Source organism: Rhinoderma darwinii, chromosome 2, assembly GCF_050947455.1.
Source record: "Rhinoderma darwinii isolate aRhiDar2 chromosome 2, aRhiDar2.hap1, whole genome shotgun sequence".
NCBI lineage: Eukaryota > Metazoa > Chordata > Amphibia > Anura > Rhinodermatidae > Rhinoderma > Rhinoderma darwinii.
The window spans coordinates 441,179,554-441,201,357 of record NC_134688.1 but is presented as its reverse complement, the minus strand read 5'-3'; the positions used below and the strand labels follow the sequence as shown (position 1 = coordinate 441,201,357).

Here is a 21,804-nt window from a genome sequence, read left to right as displayed (position 1 = left end):
AATACAAATATATTCTCTATTTTTTTTAAATCCATGGATTGTGCCAGCCCCCCAATGGCACTCCAGACAACCGCTTCCTGTCTTCCCCCCTGAAATCTACACACAATACGTATTATGTTTCTGGAGATTGGGCCTCATAAATATTAAAAACCACATGCACATGTAGAAGATCCACTAGGTGTAGGTACAGGAGATTTTATGACATCCCATTCTAAATCCACTCTACAAGATTTTGCATTGTGTCTGTGGGAATTTTTGCAGATACGGATGTCAATCTCCATTCTAATTAACTTAAAAGGTGTTGGATGGGGTTGAGGTCAGGGCTCTGTGTGGGCCAGTCAATTCTTCCACACCAAACTTACCCAATCAGGCCTTTATGGACCTTGCTTTGTGCACTGGGGCACAGTCATGCTGGAACAGAAAAGGGCCTTCCCAAAACTGTTCCCACAAAGTTGGAAGCTACAATTGTCCAAAATGTCTTGGTATAGTATGCTGAAGCAATAAGAGTTCCCTTTACTGGAGCTAAGAGGCCGACCCCTGAAAAACAACCCCACAACATTAACCCTTCTCCAACAAACTTTACAGTTGGCACAATGCAGTAAGGCAGGTAACGTTCTCCTGGCATTCACCAAACCCAGACTTGTCCATCAAACTGGCAGATAGAGAAGTGTGATTTCTCACTTGAACATGTTTCCACTGCTCCAGAGTCCAGTGGCGTCGTGCTTTACACCACTCCGTCCGACACTTGGCATTGTGCCTGGCGATGTAAGCCTTGCATGCAGCTGCCTAGCCATGAAATTCTATGCCTTGAAGCTTCCAGCGCAAGTTTTTGTGCGCATGTTAATGCCAGAGAAGGTTTGGAGTGAGCAGAGCGTTGGTGACTTTTATGCACTATGCACCGCAACACTCGGTGTCTCCGCTCTGTAACTTTACGCGGTCTGCACTTGGCTGAGTTGCCACGGTTCCTAAACTCTTCTACTTTGCAATAATACCACTCACAGTTGCTCGTGGAATATCTAGGAAGGAAGAAATTTCACAAACTGACTTGTTACAACGGTGGCGTCCTATTACAGGACTACACACACATTCAGTTTTTTAGGACGACTCATTATTCCACAAATGTTTGTAAAGGCAAACTGCATTGCTAGGTGCTGGACTCGATGAAACACATTAATTCAATGATTAAATGGTGTGTCCCAATACTTTTGTCCATTTAGTTTATGTCTACAATTTTCTGTTGAACATCTCAGCTCACGCGTCAACATCAACGTGTTCTCCCACTTATGCACAAATACAAGAGTATTAACCATGAAAATGTCTTAGTCCCTTTGCTTTTAAGTTGACTGTTTGGTTGACCTGAAAAGTTGGGGTGTTCATGCGCTGAGATCACTATCGGACGTGGTGAATTAATTGTCAGGGCTCCTTTAGTTGGATTACTACTTCTGCAGCGGGAGTTCAGTCATGCAGGGTTCCCGACAGAAAGCCACAGGCATTGATCTCACTGCCTGAATTCCTCCACTGTTCATATGAACACAGAATTTGTATTAGTCTTCAGGTCTTGTTCATTAGCAGTTTAGCTGGTGTTCAAAACTGCACCAACGTCTCACAAAATCCACAGCAAAATTCTATTAAATTAAAGAAAAAGCTTTAGAAAATGTCACTAAGGAAAATCACATGTACGTTACATATACACTCATTTTACACATACAGTATATATATATATATATATATATATATATACGTATGTATGTATATATATATATACAGTGTGTGTGTATATATATATACAGTGTGTGTGTGTGTATGTATGTGTGTGTGTGTGTGTGTGTGTATATATATATATATATATATCTAATCTTTTTTTGCATTTTTTTTATTTTTCACATTTGAGGTCAATATGGGAAACATGCCGAAAAAGCCACATCTAAAGCATGCTGAAATTAAGGGGGTTTTCGCAAAATGAACATTTAGCGGCTAACCACAGCATAGATGATAAATGTATGATTGCTGGGAGTTCCACCACTGGGACCCCCACCGATTTATAGAACAGGGGTCCCGGCCCCCGTTCCTTCTCACTGAACGATCCCAGTGAGAAGGAACAATTCAAAATGCAATGTGACTGTAACTAGATGGCCACTAGGAAAGCTGCAACCCAATACATTAGGCGGACAACTAGAATAAACTGGCATGTTGCCCCATCCCTGAGGTAGCGTCACTTGTCGCTATAACCTTGTAGTGTTTAATATCTTGCAGTCTAGCGTTGTATTCAATTGACACAAAGCAGTATTAGCACCAGACATTTTATATCTAAACACAAGTAGAATAAGGAATTATTTCAGGCATGTTTAGAGAAAACATTAAATACACCTCTTATGTGCGTAAAGAGGAAAAATTGGACTACACACAAGTTTGGAGTGGCTCTAGCCTCCTGCTGTATTATAATGTAAATGCCCTTTGAATTACTTAATATGCTCTGTAAAAACCTCGGCATTGTGCTGTATGTCATAACGCTTTGAAATAATAAGCCCTTGAAAATTTATTTTGAGCTTAAACCTCAGAAACAAAGAAGAACACTGAGCTATTCTTAATAAAAATGAACATGCAATAGTCAGGTAAATTAATCCATGAGCCCATGATAAGCTCCCTGTTATTTTTTAAGCACCTGTCTTTCCAAAAATGTAAGCCTTCCCTGTACCGACAAGCATGTCCTATCTGGATATTTTTGAAATTGTATCCAATTTTGTTTTTCGGAATTACAAGCAATCACTGCAAAGCGCCTAAAATTGTTTGCGGCAAGATTTTACACAAAGGGACTATATCTTAAAAAAATAAAAAATCCCCCTTCCCCAAAAAATCATGCCACCACTCAAACATAATAAGGCAGCTTTGTATATTGAATTAAGCAAACACTAGTTTTCTAAAGAAAATGGAAACGGCACCTAGCATGGTTCCACATCATTTTGTTTTGCAAAATCAAATTATGGGATCTGATGCATAGTAAGTGTTTCTATTAAATAACTGAATCTATAAAATGCTGAAACACATGTATTGTTTAATCCTCTGTTTATAATTCTCTGCTGCAGGAGTCTAATGGGACTCCGGTACAAGCTATAGTGCACTTCATTTGGCCAATCACTTTGTACGGACCGGAGCAAAAGGCTGACAATTTTTTATATTATTGTCTTTTACAATTAGTTTTTTTTTCTCGGGTGCTGATTTGGGGATAAAGCAAAATAAAGAGACTTGTAGCATGACGCTTTGTGTAGCTGTGGACTAGTGCGTCTATCATAGGCTGAAGCTTAATTGGAATTTTATTCATTTTTACTTAGAAGTAATTGTGAAATCATAAAGATTGTATAACTAGTGGTCACCTCTACCAGCATTTACTTATATCATGATATGCTTTAAAGGGGTTGTCTCATCTATTTGGGCATATGAATGTCATAGATTCGGGTCCATCTCTCGGGACCCTTCTTTATGAGCCGGAATAGACAGCCGTTCTGTAAAAATGGCTCCTATTTTAGAAGACTCCATGTATTACATGGTGGCTTCAATATGATCAGACCATCCCTTTAAGGAACGCCTTATTTGCTAACATATATATCTATTGAAAAAAAATCACTTTAACCCTAAACGGGGTATTTATGTTAAAAAAAAAAAGCGGCAATTTCCCCCAAAAGTTTGTTTAAATTAAACATTAATGTATATGTTCCACAAAATGGAGGTGAAAGAACATACTTCTGCCCCACACAAAGAAAAGAAAAACATCATACAGTTATATCGATTTTAAGAAGTTATATTCTGTTTCTTCTCTTTGTTTTTCTATTGTAAATTTTTCCAAATTCTATAAAAATCGAATCTAAAAAAAAAGAAATAAAAAGATATGACTGAAAATCATGCAAAGAGGGAAAAATGAAAAAGTTCTTGTGGTTCCTAAAGTGATTTTCCAACGATATGTAGTTATTGAATAGGACTCTTTGCAGCTCTTGGCAGAAAAAAAGACCTTGGCGATTCTGGCCCTTCTCCTTTTGTTTGTATAAACCGTTGAGAGACCTCCACTGATCATGAAGTTATGACCTATCCGAGCATGATGGAACTCCTAGCATTTAGCTATTATCACATAGAAGAAGCTGTAAACAACCATACTTTTCCCCCACCAACCTGAATGGGAGACCCCCCTCCCCCCCCCCACACACCTATGACGTCCATACGCTCTGATACGGCTTATAGAAAAAGATTGTGCAGTGGAGATAGTAGCTTTTAATCATCCAATTTTTTTATTTTATTTTTGCTTTTTATGATATTGCAGCTTAGACTTCCCATGGTCCATGCTGCATGCTGGGCATGAAGTGCCGTAATCCATAAATTGACGGATTCCATACTAGAGCCTCACTGAACACGGGAGCCTTAGAGACCGAGCAGGCAATTGGCACTTTCTGCACAACGTGGAGTATGACATGATGTCCGAGCAAGTAGAAAGCACAATTTGTAAAGTAAATATAATGAAGAATGAATTATATTTATAAGCACTGCCTCATTTTTTTATTTTTTTGTATACTAAATGGCAGGATCATAACAAAACATGATATGGAATTAAATGCATTGGCCGCAGTAATGTTGTAATTGACCTTTCTGGTGTTTATTAATAAAAGTAGTAAATTTACCTGATATTGCATCGGAGAGGTCATTGGCAGTCAGCAGAAAGCTAATAATAACTGCAAAGTAATGATATAAGATTTTGCGTTGTCATTTTATTTCAGTCACAGTTCTTTACAGTGTAATTTGCCCTGTACACAACCGCGGGTCATTTTCACTATTATTCCTTATTCATTTTTTAAATAGATTTTGATGTAGCTTGACAATTAAGTCTTTTTAGATGTCCATACAGGTGCGATCTGAGAAATTACCATGTCTATCATTTGCATAAGTATTATAGGGTTTTTCTATTTTTTTAAAATTGCAAAATGATAATAGAACACATTGTTCTAAGGAAAATTAATATTAACCTAAAGGTAGGGACTCTTGGAACATAGCTTTCTTTTCCAAAAATTTGGAAGCACATTGATAAAACTGCATGGAATACCCGGAAAACTTTCACTGAATTGATTACTTATACACTTCAGAAAGAAAACCCTAAATATGGTTGGGACTTACTTAGCAATCTTAGTCTCTGTCTTCTTGAAGACATCGGCAACAAGAGGAAAAGCTGAACGTTAATTATTATTGCTTACCCTATATCTATGGTCCCCAAAAAGTCTGACTGGACAACAAGAAGGTCGCAAAAGTCCAGCAGAAAACAATTCCATTTAGCGGTGATTTTGGAGACGATCACTTGCCACTAGGATATATTTTTAATGGGTTTATTCACAAAAACCTGTTTGACCTTATTAATATATCCTGTGTGTACAATGATAATGACAATGGACACTACATTTTCAACAGCTAATCTAATAGTATACCTGATATAGATCAACTTTGTAATTTAGTTCCTGTTAAAATGTAGTTGTTATATCCATACAAATTCTGTGTGAATTTAATGCCAGTAGGTGTCTCCCTTCCTGTAATCTGCTGTCCACCCCCTGTTATCAAGCAAAATCCGTCTCTAGTTACAAAGTAGAGGAGAGAGACTACAGAAAATGTGTGGGGGGGGGTGCGTCTTTTTACTGCCTTCCCATACAGGTCTGTGGAGAGGGAAGAGGGGGCAGGAGGAGGGAGTAGAGAGTGAAAGAGACACAGACACACTGCCCATACAAGTCTATGGAGTGGGGAGGGGGACAGGAGGAGGGAGCAGAGTGAGTCAGACACAGCTTCCTGGGAAGTGCTTTATCTCACTTCAGTTCTGGATTCTCAGCTATACTGCTCATTACTGTTGCATAATCTCCTCCATGTTCCTGAAGTTTATATATGTGATACAGATTGGAGAGCAGGATGGTCTCTTCTCTGTGTGCTGTGTATAGGAGACATAATAGCCATAAGGCTCCACCCACTAGAGCCTGCAGAGGAAAAAAATGCTAAACAATGCAGAATACAAGTCATATAATGGCCAAAAATAGTGTTATTCATGATGTACACACATATGAACGCTTATTATGAAAAGTGAAGTTAGGTACGCTTTAAATTAAAAGAAGACATGCACATACTTTGAAAGGTTTAACAGAAATCAACGCCAGCTTCTAGCTTTCATGGATTTTATTCTTTGGGGCATTGCAAGGTAGTTGTACTGGGCCCACCCGATTAAACTTCCCCCTCACCATTCCTCTTTGCTCCTCTGGGTCCCCTCATTCCATTCCATGTACTGACACCGGGCAACATCAGATTGTTCACGTGGTGCAGCACTCCGGTCATTGAGTGCTGCGTCATATATAAGGCATCAGGACCTTGTATGAACCGATGCATGCTGAGAGGATCTGTAGGGGAGAAGCGAAGAGGGGGGTGAATTATTATGCCACAATTGTGGTGCATGGCTAGCGGAAAGATGAGACAGATATTTTAAGTGGCATGAGCCTTTTAATACATCTGTTCCATCTTACGCTAACGCCAGTCTTGGTTAATCCTCCCATGGTCTCCCCGAGGACACCTTTAAAAATGTAACAGCTATGTGCACTTTTGCTACCAACTTTTTTATTATTGTTCCAATGCATAAAAAATAAAAATAATTTTTAAAATCGTCTCCATTAAAAATATGTTACGATTTTGTGTTTAGAATTCTGTTGCAGACCTATGTGTTCCTATGGTTACAAACTACAAACAAAATCGGGTGTCAGATCCTCCAGTCATTTGTTACTACATTTCCTCTGCTCCTATCTTGCTCTCTTTTTTTTTTTGGTACTATCCACATAAAAAAAACAACTTGAAGTATTCCAATTTCCATACTAGCCACACTATAGACTGACACTTCCTGTTTTCTATAGCTCACTCATGCTTTGCTCTATAGACTGGAAAAGAATTTGCAGAATCATGTCATTGTCATTAGAGGGTGGGCGAGATAATGACCGCTCTATTGTACTGCTGGAATTATAGTCAAGGTTTATACATCTTCTGTGTCACTCCCTGGTCTCTGGGTGAGGGGCTGTACTCTATCAGTTCTTGAAGACTGTAATAATCTATGACATTTGTCAATTGACTCCCCTTCACTTCAGGTATCCTAAAGCACATACACCCTGCTGCACGGTTGATACAGATCATACAGGAACGAAGAGTGTATCTCCAATATGGCCGCCTCTGGGAAGTTTTTAAAAATAAAACATTAATAGCTGCAACTTAAAAAAAAACAGGACAGACACATTTATTTTTCTTCTGCTGTCTTAAATGGAATTATTGACACTAAAATCAAATACATGAGACATCATCTTTAAATCTTTAAGGGCCTGTTCACATCACCGTTCGCTTTCCGTTCCGGGGTTCTGTCGGAGGTTTCCGTCGGGTGAACCCCGCAACGGAAAGTGAAAGTGAAACCACAGTTTCTGTTTCAGTCATCATTGATATCAATGGTGACGGAAACATTGCTAATGGTTTCCGTTTGTCACCATTCCAGCAGGTTTCCGGTTTTCCGACAGAATCAATAGCGCAGTCGACTCCGCTATTTTGTCGTTAAAACGGAAACCTGCCGGAATGGTGACCAATGGAAACCATTAGCGATTGTTTCCGTCACCATTGATATCAATGGTGACTGAAACAGAAGCTGTGGTTTCACTTTCCGTTGTGGGGTTCACCCGATGGAAACCTCCGACAGAACCCCGGAACGGAAAGCGAACGGTGATGTGAACAGGACCTAACTTAGATTTTCAAACATCCACACACATGCTTTATCTATACTAAAGTTCTAATCCAATATAAGGATCATATTTTTCTTGCATCAACTTAACATATTAATTTTGTGAAAACACTTGAGATGATGCTAACATAACCCATTTATACTTTTGCTCTTTGTTGACCTACAATAAGTCATTTATTCATTTTGAGTGCTGTAGACCAATATGTGGTTTCCTTAACGTCCATTGAGGATGAGTAAAGATTCTATTATCTACAATTGCTATCTTTTTTTCCTTTTTATTACACTTTTTTATACATCGGAATATAACTGTTGCTGTTGGATAGTTTGTTGTAAACAAAGTGATTGTAGGTTCGAATTCTATAATTTTTCTTGTATAGGCATATTAAATGTCTTCTGAATATTAATCATGCAACATACCTTAGTGTCACATTTAATGGTACCTGAAAAAACATAATACTTTGGATGTAGGTTTAAGAAACACGGCAGGCGAAACTGATACTGATGTACTGTGTTATGTCTAGTACAGGACCTGAGTGGGCAGAGCATGAACCAGGGATTCTAAGATAGAAGTCATGAATGGTCCCTTCAAACCCTACTCTAGGCAAAACACAATATGGCAGATTTACTGATGAACATTTAGACAGCGTAAACTTAGACCAGACAGTCAGAAGATGTGGCAAAATTCTTAAAGTGGCGCATGTTGTGTGATATACACAGTTGAGTCCCATTATTATGACCACCAGCTAATATCCAGAGTAAACGGACAGCAGCTAGAGGGGCTGAGAGTGACTCAATAAGGTGCTGGTAGGTTGTCTCAGTATTTGGAGCCATGATGACTGCAGTGCATCCCACGTTTACTGGAGGGTGCGTGGGGGAGGATCCATAGAGAGAACAAGACGATCAAGGTGGTCCCACAGATGCTCAATTGGGTTCAAGTCTGGTGAATTAGGGGGCCAGGAAAGTACTTGGAAGTCTTGGTCGTGCTCTTCCAACCACTGTCAGACATTTCTAGCCGTGTGACATGTAGCATTGTCTTGCTGGAAGATTCCATCTGCCCCAGGGAAGACAAACAGCATGTATGGGTGGACGTGATCAGAGTGCCTTCCACATACATGAGTGGGCCCAGAGAATGACCTGAAAAAAATCCCCAGCCCATAAACCTGTCGCCACCAGCTTGTGTTCTTCCAGCAATGGTTGCAGGGTGTTTGTTCTCTGATGTTTCTCGCCTGACACCTTCGTAGCCGACGTTCACCTCTCACATAAATGGCACGTGGTGCTCCGCAGTTTCCATGTTGCTTATTCCCAATGGTTCCATTTGTCCGCTCACGATACACTTTCACCACAGCTGCATGCGAAAAGTTCACATGCTGCACTGAGAAATACCGCCACCCTTGGCAATAATGTCAATAATCATCCCTTGTTTACAACTCCGATAAATCGCCACTTTTACCCACGACAACGAGTGATATGTGTTCAGACAGCCTATCGCACACCTTATATACCGACCAAGCCAGCCCACGACGCATCACTTCCTTCATGGGCTACGCGCTGCCGACGTCGAAAGTAGGAGGTGGTCATAATGTGACTCGACTGTGTAGTTCGCTTATCTTGCTAGACATGTTAGACACTTTTCTCTTATCGTTTTAAGCCACACCCCTGTCCACTAAGCCACACACCCTTTTCTAGACCCTTTTAAAAAGTGTCTAGTGAAGTGCAAACATCTTTTATTTTTGGCAAAAATTAATAAGAATTAGATTTTTGCCAAAAAGAGGCGCACTGTCGGCCAGAATTCTGACACAACATTAGTAAATCTGTACCACTGTATCCACTTTTCGTTTAAACTTATATACAGTAATGCTTTACACCCAATGCAGTACTGGAACTGGGGTGACCAAACTGGACTGTTTAATGATCTTTTGTATTATTGTGGGGGATCATCTTGTACACTAAATACCTGCTCTCCATTCTTCCTTGAGAAACACGGTACAATGCATTAAGGAAAACCCATACAGAAAATAATACTATAAAAGGTATTTTAATTATTTGTATCGCCCACTCCATATGCACAGAACGGTTTGGAATCTACATCTGACATGTGCAATATTTTCATACTGCAGAACGTAGCCGCTGTGTTTGACTTGACAGGAGGGTGATATTACCTGCAACTCATTATTTTTTGTAGCCACAGCATACGTCAACTAAGATAAAGCCAATTATGTTTATCTTGACACTGAGATGCATACAATATACAATATTCTGGCCTCCACGATCAGTCTACCTCCTTGTATTCTACTGGGGCGATGAAGGATAAATCATAGATGGAACAGTCGTTTTTGTGCAAAAACTCTGACGTTTCAATTTACTGTTTCTTTATGAACTGTTGACTTTTTCCCCTTATCAAGAATTATTTGTACATTACCAACTCTCAAGAGAAAATCCAGCAAAATAATTAAATTTTACCCCTTATCCTGATCCTCATCGTAATATGGATCTTCTAATCCAAAAGACAAATCCAATCTGTCTTTGAGTATTCAAACTCACTTTTTACCTGCCATATCCAACCAGCTTGGTAGCACGATGGTAACAAGGAGCTGCTCATAGGATCTCTCAGTGGCAACAAAGATCACAAAAGATCATCTAGATCTGCTGTTGTCGCCCAATGCATGCATAGACTCTTATTATACAATGGCCCCAGCAATTTGAAAAAAATATACTTTTTGAAGAAACCGTATTAGTCATGAGAAACTCGGACGTTCACTAGCATTCGTTTTACTTTATCTCTAGTCAAAAACGAAAAAGTAAGTCTTGGTGGGAGATTGACCATCCATCTCCAACCTAAGTCCTTTACTTGGGGTCCATGGTTTCTTAAATCAAGAGGGTAGGTTGGCTGGTGGGTTTAGAACTATGAATACCACCACCACCATCATCCTCTCAGAATGTCGGTAATCTCTAGCCATGGACAGGATAAAAATTTGAGCATTCATATATTATTAGAATCCGTTTTTACAAATAGAAATAAGAGCCATGGTCTTCAGCATCTTATGTGAATTAGTCTCATGATATTTTGTAGATAATTATTTCATGAATATTGATGAATCCTAAAACGGAAAAGGCGACTGACCCAAACTTGAACACCAGTTGAGTGTGGAAGATCTTTTCCTCCAACATCTGAAATGCTGAATGCTTTCCATGGCAAGTTGTTCACTTTTTATATGTGTATATACTAAAGGTCGGTAATATCAGATGGTAAACCACTTTCCTAATGACTGAAACCATGTTGCTATGCTGACAGACATTAACCCCTTTCTTATTGCCGGCACTGCAGTCACCTTCATTTACAAAGTAATCAGATAAGCTTAAGTTATTCCACTCTTTCCAGGAAGAACACTGCACTTTTAATTTCAGGTCCGTTTCTCCTGCAATGCTTCACTTCTAATTATTGTGTTTTGCACATTACACATGATAATGTTTGAAATTGCTGGCGAATTAGAATTGCCATCACTTTTTAACATACGGGGATGTATTCTACAATAAAACTGAACACTATAACTAATTGGCATGAATATGCAGATTGGCAATCTGTTGTTCAGCTTGAAGTGATTAAAAAAAAGCAGTGCTCTCTTGACTCCACCCTGACCATAAATAGTTAATGGCTACTCTTAACAGATATGGAATAAAGCTTTAACGTTTTGAAAGAGGAAAAAATTGAATGGAAACCATCTTGGGTTTGCCTGTCAAGATTTTGGTAGGTCTATCTGGTAAATATTTTTTTTAGCATGTGCAGTAATTTAATTAATATATCTTTGGATAATATCTAATATCCTAGCTGATAAAACATATGTCCCAGTAGTGAAGAACAGATAATTAACATAACAGATGTTCTTGCTGGCGTGTTACCTACAGGTTCATAATTATCATGGTTCGGTGATGTAGATGTTTGTGTCTCTGCTGTCATTTTGTGAGGTTCCTGATATAAAAATGCTGCTGGATATATTACAAAGGAACATTGCAAAACCATAGAACTAGACGTTCGGCCTTTTATTCAAAAATTTGGAGGTAAAAATATTACTAATAGCTGATTGTTCTCTGCTAGAGCTGCCGCAAATTTCTTTAAAAATAAAGACTATAGCTTTGTGTATCCTGTATGGAAATAAACATTTGAATCTGGGCACATGATAACAATTTTATTATGTTATGATTGCCCATTATTATGAAGCCAACATATTCTACACCTTTGTACCCAGAATGCACTGACCCACATCAGTAACTGTCCACAGATGGGCTCGCAATCTCATTTCCCTATCTCGAAAATGCACAACAGGTCCTACGTAGTTCTTAGGAACCTATTACTAAACCCAGTAGCCCACATTTTCTAAGGGCCCTTTTACACGGGCCAATAATTGGGCAAGTGAGCATTCATTTGAACGCTCGTTCCCAATTATTGCCTTTTGTAAACAGGGCAACGATCAGCCAATGAACAAGCAAACTCGTTCATTGGCTGATTGTATCGTTTATGCAGCAAGAAATATCGTCTTTGGCACCATATCTCCCTGTGTAAACAGGGGGATGTGCTGCCGACAGGATGGAAATGTATGGGGACGAGCGATCGTAGTAACAATCGATCGTCCCCATACATTACTGATCATTGCTCCTTTTGAAAGGCGGAAACGAGCGTCGATTAACGATCTGCCTCGTTTATTGCTTTTCACGGCCCATATCGGCGTATCTTTTGCCAGTCTAAATGAATGAGGTAGTTGAAGTGATTTGTGCCAAATTTATCAAAAGAAACACGCCTCTTGGTTAATTTGGCACATTTTGAACTCTCTATGAATAAACGTAGATTTTCAACAAAATTTGCACCTTTTCCACTTAGTTTACTTAATAAATGTGGCTTAAACTATTTCTCCTTGGATACCTTGCCCACTTTTTCTCATGGCTATTCAGATTTTAAAAGTTACTTATATTTTGACCTAATTTACGCCAAAGCTAGCGTAAACAGGTTAGTAAGTGTGGGCCTGTATTTTTTGGAACTGTGGAAAAAAACAGTACCCAGACGAAAATAAATTAAAGCACAGGGAGAACATACAAACTAACAGCAGATGGTGCAAATCCAAGAAGAGGTTGTAGCACGCCACTTACACAATTCTTTCCATATCTTTATTTTCCTTTAGTGCATATCCAAAAGACACATTATTTCCCGGGGGTTAACAGGGCTCCTTTCTAAGATCCGGCAGACAGCCGTTTCACTCGTGACGCTTCGTTCCGGTGCCTTGGTCAGGTTTGAACATACCGCCCCAATGATGAGACATTCTTGCCAGTCACTGCTGCTGGAATAACTTAAACTGTGTCTACGGTCCGTGATTACAGTATGGACTGGCCGCAGAGTGTCATCCGCGGGCCGTCTGCAATCATGGACCGTGCACACTGAAGTTGTGTATTGATTTTAATGAGCCTGGGTAATGCAGGGACCATGGAAACCACGGTCGTGTTCATGGCCTATAGGAAAGCATGGATAGTATACGCCCAGAAAACTGTGGTCGTGTGTGTGCATGACGCCTAAGATCTGTTCATACTTTGTATATTATGTCTTTTCGAGTTTACGCCGCCTCCTTACTTTTGATTGACAGCTCCTCGCCTTCCCCCAACACACAAAATCCAGTGCTTGTGCATTGATGTCCTCTTCTGGGGGGTGCGCACAAAGGGACACGGGATTATTACGATAAAAGGCACACAATGTTTACAGACCATTATTTACAGTCAGAATTTAGGAGAGGGGATAACGGCAATTAACTTTTTATAGCACAGGCCAGTGAGGGATAAGTAAAGTTCAATAGGTGAAATGCTGGTGACAGGTTCCCTTTTAGGGTATGTGCACACGAGAACTGTCTTTTACGTCTGAAATTACAGACTGTTTTCAGGAGAAAACAGCTGCCTCGTTTCAGACGTAAAAGCTCCTCCTCGCATTATGCGAGGCGTCTTTGACGCTCGTAAATCTTGAGCTGCTCTTCATTGACTTCAATGAAGAACGGCTCAAATTACGTTGCAAAGAAGTGTCCTGCACTTCTTTGCCGAGGCACTCAATTTACGCGTCGTCGTTTGACAGCTGTCAAAAGACGACGCGTAAATGAGTTTGTCGGCACAGTACATCGGCAAACCCATTCAGATGAATGGGCAGATGTTTGCCAGCGTATTGTAGCCCTATTTTCAGACGTAAAATGAGGCATAAGGATTGCTACTTCTGTATATTCTGGAATTGAAGCACCTGCAGCTCTAAACCCATAGGGCCTCATATAGTTCATATACTATTCAGTAACAGATAAACTACATATAAACTGGATATATTTGTATTTCTTCTGCAAAACACTAGACTGCTCCAGATTAGCTGGTATTTTATTGCCGCGAGACGTTTAGTGGACTGTGGCTCATTGGCAGAATGAGGTATGACAAAGAGGATTGATGGCTATTAAATTTCATCATCCCGCATATCACCAAAACCATTCAACTTGTGCAAATATTAGTTAGCGACCCACTGACCCAAGCAGTCTTATCCGGCTCAAAATTCCATTAAGATTGTTAAACAAAATGATAAAAAATCCAGACGAACATGAAGCAAAATATTTAGGTATTGGGAAAATATGTTTGACACAAAGTTAAACAGTTTAATGTTGCACATAGAGCTCTGCATGATTTATTTATTTTTTTGAAAAGTTTGCCATTTTAATATAACACTTTTTATTTAGGCTGCTGACTGTAATAGACCAAGATAGATAAACTGTGATTTTCTGAAAACCTCAGTCAGCAACCAGTAAATATTAGATTATATTTAATTATATGGGCGCTATTTTCTATATTTTTATAAAGACTATTTTAGTTAGAGTTGAACTGGTTCATATGAGGACCAACGGATCCGCCTTTGCTTGTACTAGCTATTATAAGGCCTATGAGGTCTAGCAGCAGCTGGGGTTCACCAATTATTTTGTGGGTTATATTACAAATCGTATAATAGTACTTAATGGCATGTTGCTAGTAGATGCCATCACTTGTGGATCAATTGATGTCTGACCCATGGGTCCCTCACGTATCAGGAGTGTGAAGGTGAATGTTTTTCCTGTACAATGCCACTCGTGACCAGGCGCTGTGCAGAGAACCGCAGCACAGCCTTATTCAAATGCATGGGGCTGAGTTGAGGTACCCGCACAGCACCCGGGCGGTAGTTGTGCTGTGAATGCAAAAATTCGGAAGGGGCCCCAGTGCTCCCCTTGGTTCTAGAAATCGGTATGCGTCCTAGTAGTCAGATTCCCACCGATTAGCAGGTAACTCCATATTCTAGAGATATGCTTTCACTTGTCTATTTGGGAAAATCCCATTTAAAGGGGTTGTCTAATTTAGAATAACCATTTTCAAAAACCCTATTAGCGAATTCTGAGTTGATATAGGGGGTTCCCTTGTTCAGGATCCTCATCTCTTGGCCAGAGTACAGAGCGGTTACAAAGAGCGTCTCTCTCTTTCTCTGGAGGACCTGTCCTGTCCTGCGTTACACACCCAACCCATTTAATTGAATATATACTGTGTAATGCTTAGTTTCTCCTGTTGTGGCGCTGCTGTGAAACTGAACAAGTAGGTTTTCACACAGATCACAGGTCATCTGTGGGATCCCAGCAGCGGGACACTTTGTGATCTGATTATTGTCCAGGGACCCTTCTGGGAAGTGGGGATTGTCCAAAGTGGAAAAGCCCATTAATGATGTACAATAATACATTAACAGATTAAATTTACAGTAAAAATGCAATAATTTTTTTTTATAGCTAGAGGTAGGAACTAGATCCTCAGAACCCTTTTCTCTGATGAGCCCAGGCACCTGATTTTTGACCCCAGGTTTAATAATATTTTTTTTTTCCTCACTTCATAAATTAAAACTTGGCTAGAGGTCTTAGACGGGTAGCCACACGCTGGTTTTACCAGGCACACTTCAAATTTATACCTGTACCTGCAAACTCTGACCTACTGTATAGCTGATGCCAGCGCAACTCATCCAACCTGACCCAGAAATATTTTTGCTGAAACGTTAACTTTGCCTGTCACTCGTCAGCAGCTTCTCTTTCCTTGTAGAAACGGCTATTCACGTTTATTACAATAAGCACATGAAATGAAAGAATCATCTTGACTCATTTTAGATTTAAATTTTGTTCTACATTTTTGCTATAAAAACAATTGTTCTGTACAGTACATTGTCCTTTATAGTAGTGCCTGCACAGCACAATCTCCCTACACTGTAATGCCCCCACAGTGCCCGCACAGCCACGTCACTGTATTGTGAAAAAACGTCCTTGAAGTTGAAAATGCATCGACACATTGAAAAGGGAGCGCAGCAGATATACCTATGCTCTATGGGCTGTAGTGTGGCCACTCATGGTGTAAATGTTCTCCTGCAAATATTGTCTTAAATCCATAATTACAGTGTACAGTTATAATGCAATATTTATGTGGAATAAATATATTTGCCATATCGGCTTTCCACTGTAGTTTCCAATTGTTTGATCCTAAGGTGTCTCAATGTACATTAACATGAGGGGGCCATAAATAAGTGTTTATGGATATTTACCACATTCTGTGTACATGACCAGCTTACCTACATATTAGCAAGTGAAGACAATTTTCAACCTATTTGAACATTCGTTTTTATAAAGGAGGATTGCATTTTCTAATGATTTCCTATTATAATATTACCTGAATTTCTCCCTTTAGAAGTAGGAGTGATTTGATTCATAGGGTGATAGCAAGCATAGGAAAGCCTAGAAGTAGCAATTCCATTACTAGTAGCATTTAAGGAATTGATTTAGGGAATTGCTAACATCGCCAAAAGAAAACTTTTGCTTTAAATTATGGGAAGTTGACCAAACAATAAGAGATTGGCGACCTAAGAATCAACGTTCTGTCTTGCAATTTGCAATTCACAATAAGAAACTTTATAATATGATTATGATTAAGAACTTTTGCTTGTAGGCACTAGCCACCAATGAGTGATACTACGAGGCAGGAAATGGGCAATATTGACTGACACAAAGTTGAAGTTGTCGCAAAAGTTGCAATTTGCAGGGAGAATTGCGACTATTGGGCATTTGAAGAAGTAGGTTTGGCCTAATGGAAAGGGGTGTGGGCCACCTGCAGCCCGACCAATTTACTATAACTTACGCCAGAAACTGGCAAAAATTGTAGTGGAAATCTATGCTGTCTCCCAGATGGCGTAGATTTCATTCTGTGGGGCGTAAAAAAGAATCGGCCTGTACTGGATTTGCCTCTTATTAAATGTGTCACATCTTACTCCAGCAACGGCTTATTAAGACTGGCATATGAAACACCAGTCTCAATAAATCTCCCCCTTAACCCCTTACAGACCCATGATAAAAATATACGTCATGGAGCGGGGGTGATATTTAGAACGGGCTCACTCGCTGAGCCCGCTCTATACACCACAGCTACCAGCTGTGTATTACAGCGGACACGCTGCTCTAATGGCCAGGAACAGCGATCGCGCGGTGCCTGGCTGTTTAACTAGTTCAATTCCGCGGTCAATAGCAACCGCTGCATTTAAACCGTTAGGAGGGGCAGCCCAACGCCCCCCCCCCCATGCATCGCTTAGCAGAAGCCTGTAAAAATGACAATACACTGCAATACATTTGTATTGCAGTATATTGTACCAGCGATCTAACGATCGCCGGTTCAAGTCTGCTAGGGGGTCTAATAAAATGAGTAAAAAAAAAGTACTGTTTTCAGAAGTGTAAAAAAAATACAAAAATATTAAAAGTTAAAAAAAAAAACTTATCCCATGTTCCCCAAGCACAATGTAAAAAATTAAAAAATTGGTATTGTCACATCCGTAAAAGTCTAAACTCGCACGGTGAACGACGTAAAAGAAAAAAAACATTAAATCGCCCAACAGATTTAGTTTTTTGGTCACTAAAAAAATAAATAAATAAAAAGTGATAAAAAAAATCGTATGTACCAAAAAAGTTATGACTCTCAGAATGTGGGGTAACAATTTTTTTTTTAACAAATAGGTTTTTATTTGTAAAAGTAGTAAAATATAAAAAAAAAATATATAAATTTGGTATCACCGTGATCGTATTGAGACGCAGAAAAAAGTTAAGTTGTCGATTTTACCGCACGGTGAAAGCCGTAAAAACAAAACCAAAAAAACAATGAAGGAATTTTTGTTTTTTCCAATTCCATCCCATAAAGAATTACACCACTCTATTGACGGAAAAATAAAAACTTTATGGCTCTTGAAAGGCGGGGAGTGAAAAACTAAAACGTAAAAAATGAAAAATGGCTGGGTCGTTAAGGGGTTAATATACCACTGGGCACTTGCACACTGCTTACATAAATGTGCACTGTATACATTGTACTTTGCCGGTCATCATGGAGTTCACCTGTCGCTCGAAATTCCCCTTTTTCCAAGAGACCTATTTAGACGACCATTTCATATACCAGTCTTAATCTGAAACACGCTGGAGTGCGGTGCCCCTGATTTATTAGGCGCATCTCTGGACGTTTGTGCACCAAAAAGTCAAATCTATGCGAGCTATGACCTGGCGCAGATTTGCACTTTATTTTGAGTCAGTTTTCTGGCATAAATTATTGGGCTGCGGTGGCCCCGCCCCTCTCGCTAAGCCCTGACAGTCTTTTTTAAAGAGGCGGTGTTAAAATCAAAAAAGCGCAAAACTTTGCGCAAAGACAAGTTTTTGAGAAAATTGCAACTCTTCTACACCAGAAAAGACTATTTGATAAATGCTCCCATTGTGTATTCCACTGGGTTTCAGGGCTTATTCAGACAAACGTGATATACGTCCGTGCAACGCGCATGATTTTCACGTGCCTTGCACGGACCTATGTTAGTCAATGGGGCCATTCAGACAGTCAGGGATTTTTAAAACTGACGACATGTCCTATATTTGTGCATTTCTCGCGCATCACGCACCCATTGAAGCCAATGGGTGCGTGAAAATCACGCGCACACACGGTAACACTTCTGTGTGACGCGCGTGATTCGTGCAACAGCAGTGAAAAGTATGAATGAAAACCGAAATGCACCACGTGCTTTTCTGTTTACAAACATACAGAGTGTCATAATAATGATGGCGGCTGCGCGAAAATCACGCAGCCATGCATCCTAAGTGGCTGACACACGGAGCTGTTAAGTACCTTTTTCACGTGCAAAACACAGCATTTTTTGCGCGTGCAAAACGCACACGCTCGTGTAAATCCGGCCTCAGGGCACTACCAGACTCCTGGGCATTTAAAAAAAAAAAAATAGATTGTCCTTGTATGAAAGTTCATTATCCGTCTTGCGTCCATATTCCTTCTTGTTCTTTTGAATAAGTTATACGGTATCTATTCTATTTATTTTTCTTTCTTTAGCCAATTAACCAAATGGATCCACACTGATGTAAGTGCTGCAGTAAGTGCTGCATGGCTTTTATGGACTTAGAAACATGCCAGGGTGACGTGTTGAATCTCTGCTTACCAGCACCCTTTACTTATTGTACGGTATATTTCCCTTAGTGAAAGCTCTACATGGTCTACAAATTTTGCAGATTTAATGAGGGTATTGAAGCAGAAATACAAATTAAATAAAACAAGCAGCTCGCCGGCTCCGAATATGCGATGCAAGTCTTATTTATAGTTTTTGTTTTGCGTTAAGCCGGATGCCGCACTCTCCTGGGAACACAAGTGACATTTCTCATTTGTTTGTGTACTTCTTTTGTATTTGATGACGATCACTATCATATGTACGTTGGTTCGTTCCCGTGATGGCCTCACTGCAAATCGTACATTATATGCTAATACAAAAACAAGGAAAATGCATAATAAACCACGTTCACACAATGCTGTATTGTCTTGACCTATAACATATACCACAGCCTGTCTCGCTGCCTTTATAGACTCTGCCAGGAGAAAATAACAGCCATTCAATGATTTTGGTTAAGTGGTCCCAGTTTTATGTTCATATTATTCTTATTCTTATTATTGTTTTTTGTTTTTTTTAAAGTGCCATTAATTCCAGGGGTCTGTACATATCAGATGAAGTTTAAGTACATGACATTAGATAAGTACAATAAACATGAGCTCGATAATTGACAGACTGGTACAGAAGGAGGGAGGACCATGGCCGCGAGGCCGACATTATACAACCGAAGGGCAAAGGTCAGGAGACAAAAGGTGACGGTAGAAGCTTCTTTTCATGTTCCTTTTGAAGGTATGAATGGTAGGAGAGCGTTGGGGTCGCTAGTTCCAGAGTATGGGAAATACATGGGAGAAATCCTGGAGACGATGATGTGAGGAGCAGATAAGAGGAGAACAAAGCATAAGGTCTTGTGAGGACCAGCGATTACGTATGGGTAGGTATCGGATATTACGGCAGAGATGTATGGAGGAGACACATTGTGGACAGCCTTGTATGTCATTGTTAATATTTTGAACAGCATTCACTGGGCAATGGGTAGATAGTGAAAGAATTGGCAGAGGGGAGAGGCAGAGGTGGAACGAGGGAAGATGTGGATTAACCTGGCAGCAAAGTTGAGGGTGGATTGAAGAAGTGCAAGAGTGTTAGATGGGAGGCCACAGAGAAGGATGTTGCTGTAGTCTAGGAGGGAGATAATGAGGACGTGTACTGCCATTTTTGTGTACTCGAGGTTGAGAAAAGCGCCTATTTGAGAAAAAAATGTATAGTTGGAGGCGGCAAGAAGTGGAAAGGGCTTGGATGTGCGGTTTGAAGAACTGTAGAATCAAAGGTTATCCGGAGAAAGCAGACTCTGGATAGCAGGGACATGACATCTGAACCGGAGTTTCATTTTTTGCTCACCCTTCCAGCTTAAAGACGCCAGTTTTCTTGTTTTTGTACACTACGTGGTGACTTCTGGTTTGTGATGTATGGTGGCTTCCGCAATTTTAACCCCTTCCCGACATGCGCCGTACATGTACGGCGCTGTCGGGAGGTGCTTCCCGCAAAGCGCCGTACATGTACGGCGCAGTGATTGTGCGGGCTCAGAAGCAGAGCCGGCACCATCACCGCGGGGTGACAGCTGTATTATACAGCTGGCACCCTCCTGTAACTGCCAGGACTGGAGCTACTCTCCGATCCGGCAGATTAACCCCTCAGATGCTGCGCTCAATAGAGCGCGGCATCTGATAGGTTTTCACCCGATCGGCAACCCAGTGATGCAATCGCTGGGTTGCTGTGGCAATCGGACGCCAGAAAATGGCGTCCGAGTCTGCCTTGTACGGGAGCCGATGAGGACCCGCCTTCGGCGTGTCCTCATAGGCTTGCTGTCAGTGAATAACTGACAGCGCTAATACACTGCACTACGTATGTAGTGCAGTGTATTAGAGTAGCGATCGGGGCATCAGGCCCTCATGTCCCCTAGTGGGACAAGTCAGAAAAGTAAAAAAAAGTTAATAAAAATGTGGTAAAACAATAAAAACACACACATTTCAAATAAAAATAAAGCTAAACTGACTTTTTTCCCATAGTAAGTCTTTTATTATGGGAAAAACCGTAAAAATTAAATAAACTATACATAATTGGTATCGCCGCGTCCGTAACGACCCAAACTACAAAACTATTATGTAATTTATCCCGCACGGTGAACGCCGTAAAAAAAAAACATGAAAAACAACGCCAGAATCTTTGTTTTTAGGTCACATCTCCTTCCAAAAAATGCTATAAAAAGTGATCAAAAAGTCACATTTACTCCAAAATAGTACCAATAAAAACGGCAATCCGTCCCGCAAAAAATAATCCCACACACCGCTTTGTGCACTCAAAAATAATAACGTTATGTGTCTTAGAATATGGCGACACAGAAAACAAATGATTTTATAAAAAAAGTGATTTTGTTGTGCAAAAGCCGCAATACATAAAAAAACTATATAAATTTGGTATCGCCGTAATCGTATCGACCCGCAGAATAAAGCTAACATGTAATCTAGGGCGCACTGTGGATGCCGATAAAAAAAACAATAAAAAACGA

General features: G+C 40.1%; 1 protein-coding gene and 1 long non-coding RNA gene across 4 annotated transcripts in view; one reads left to right on the top strand and one right to left on the bottom strand.

The window, feature by feature from the left end:
* Positions 1 to 21,804, top strand: part of CADM2 (cell adhesion molecule 2) — a 1,303,436-nt gene that overhangs the window by 8,776 nt on the left and 1,272,856 nt on the right. The window lies entirely within an intron of this gene.
* Positions 1,148 to 20,874, bottom strand: LOC142741543 (uncharacterized). Its single transcript, XR_012881181.1, has 4 exons — positions 20,637 to 20,874; positions 6,252 to 6,407; positions 4,665 to 4,715; positions 1,148 to 1,625 (listed from the first exon to the last, which is right to left on the bottom strand). It is a non-coding gene; the product is annotated as an uncharacterized LOC142741543 (long non-coding RNA).